Source organism: Procambarus clarkii, chromosome 80 (genome assembly GCF_040958095.1).
Source record: "Procambarus clarkii isolate CNS0578487 chromosome 80, FALCON_Pclarkii_2.0, whole genome shotgun sequence".
NCBI lineage: Eukaryota > Metazoa > Arthropoda > Malacostraca > Decapoda > Cambaridae > Procambarus > Procambarus clarkii.
This window is the reverse complement of record NC_091229.1, coordinates 3761769-3764564: the sequence shown is the minus strand read 5'-3', so window position 1 is coordinate 3764564 and position 2796 is coordinate 3761769.

The window sequence follows — 2796 nt, the reverse complement described above, 5'->3', positions numbered from 1 at the left end:
CCCACAGTAACACCAGTAACACAAAGTAACACCAGTGTACACAGTAACACCAGTGTACACAGTAACACCAGTACACACAGTAACACCAGTACACAGTAACACCAGTACACACAGTAACACCAGTACACAGTAACACCAGTGTACAAAGTAACACCAGTACACACAGTAACACCAGTACACAGTAACACCAGTACACAGTAACACCAGTACCCACAGTAACACCAGTACACACAGTAACACCAGTGTACACAGTAACACCAGTGTACACAGTAACACCAGTACACACAGTAACACCAGTGTACACAGTAACACCAGTGTACACAGTAACACCAGTATACACAGTAACCCAGTACACTCAGTAACACCAGTGTACACAGTAACACCAGTGTACAAGTAACACCAGTACACACAGTAACACCAGTACACACAGTAACACCAGTACACAGTAACACCAGTACCCACAGTAACACCAGTACACACAGTAACACCAGTGTACAAAGTAACACCAGTGTACACAGTAACACCAGTACACACAGTAACACCAGTACACAGTAACACCAGTACCCACAGTAACACCAGTACACAAAGTAACACCAGTGTACACAGTAACACCAGTGTACACAGTAACACCAGTACACACAGTAACACCAGTGTACACAGTAACACCAGTACACACAGTAACACCAGTACACAGTAACACCAGTACCCACAGTAACACCAGTACACAAAGTAACACCAGTGTACACAAAGTAACACCAGTGTACACAGTAACACCAGTGTACACAGTAACACCAGTACACACAGTAACACCAGTACACACAGTAACACCAGTACACAGTAACACCAGTACCTACAGTAACACCAGTACACACAGTAACACCAGTGTACAAAGTAACACCAGTGTACACAGTAACACCAGTACACACAGTAACACCAGTACACAGTAACACCAGTACCCACAGTAACACCAGTACACAAAGTAACACCAGTGTACACAGTAACACCAGTACACACAGTAACACCAGTGTACGCAGTAACACCAGTACACACAGTAACACCAGTACACAGTAACACCAGTACCCACAGTAACACCAGTACACAAAGTAACTCCAGTGTACACAGTAACACCAGTGTACACAGTAACACCAGTGTACACAGTAACACCAGTGTACACAGTAACACCAGTGTACACAGTAACACCAGTGTACACAGTAACCAGTGTACACAGTAACACCAGTGTACACAGTAACACCAGTGTACACAGTAACACCAGTGTACACAGTAACACCAGTGTACACAGTAAACATGTACACAGTAACACCAGTGTACACAGTAACACCAGTGTACACAGTAACACCAGTGTACACAGTAACACCAGTGTACACAGTAACACCAGTACACAAAGTAACTCCAGTGTACACAGTAACACCAGTGTACACAGTAACACCAGTGTACACAGTAACACCAGTGTACACAGTAACACCAGTGTACACAGAAACACCAGTGTACACAGTAACACCAGTGTACACAGTAACACCAGTGTACACAGTAACACCAGTACACACAGTAACACCAGTACACAAAGTAACTCCAGTGTACACAGTAACACCAGTGTACACAGTAACACCAGTGTACACAGTAACACCAGTGTACACAGAAACACCAGTGTACACAGTAACACCAGTGTACACAGTAACACCAGTGTACACAGTAACACCAGTACACACAGTAACACCAGTACACAAAGTAACTCCAGTGTACACAGTAACACCAGTGTACACAGTAACACCAGTGTACACAGTAACTCCAGTGTACACAGTAACACCAGTGTACACAGTAACACCAGTGTACACAGAAACACCAGTGTACACAGTAACACCAGTGTACACAGTAACACCAGTGTACACAGTAACACCAGTGTACACAGTAACACCAGTGTACACAGTAACACCAGTGTACACAGAAACACCAGTGTACACAGTAACACCAGTGTACACAGTAACACCAGTGTACACAGTAACACCAGTGTACACAGTAACACCAGTGTACACAGTAACACCAGTGTACACAGAAACACCAGTGTACACAGTAACACCAGTGTACACAGTAACACCAGTGTACACAGAAACACCAGTGTACACAGTAACACCAGTGTACACAGTAACACCAGTACACACAGTAACACCAGTGTACACAGTAACACCAGTACACAAAGTAACTCCAGTGTACACAGTAACACCAGTGTACACAGTAACACCAGTGTACACAGTAACACCAGTGTACACAGTAACACTAGTGAACCAACCTGTCCTCTTAAAAAGAACGTCAACATTTGCCGTTTGACTCTACGGCTGTTTTTGGACGTTATTTTGTGTAAAACTACGTCTATTTTCGCTTCCATGGACTATCTCTTGTTATACAATGAAATACCACACTCTTATTATTCTATAACTCACTGACTATGCTCTGATATTTGTTCTTCAAGTAAAAATATATATATTTTTGCCTTAATTAGGCCATAATCCAGAAAATTCCAGCCTATCGATCTTTATATTTAGGAAAACATCTAATAAATTTGGAAATGAATTTTTCGTTCGCCTACAGTTTCCTGTTACTATTTAACCCTCCATGCTTTAATGTCGCTGGTCATTGTGACTTTCCCAGGATTTATATATGTTTTGTAGTAGCATTTAGTCAGACTACAGTAATTTAACTAATGGGAAACCTCTAAAGTTGTCGTAAATTAATAACAATCATTTATCAAATAATAAGTTAGCAAACATATGCAACATTTTA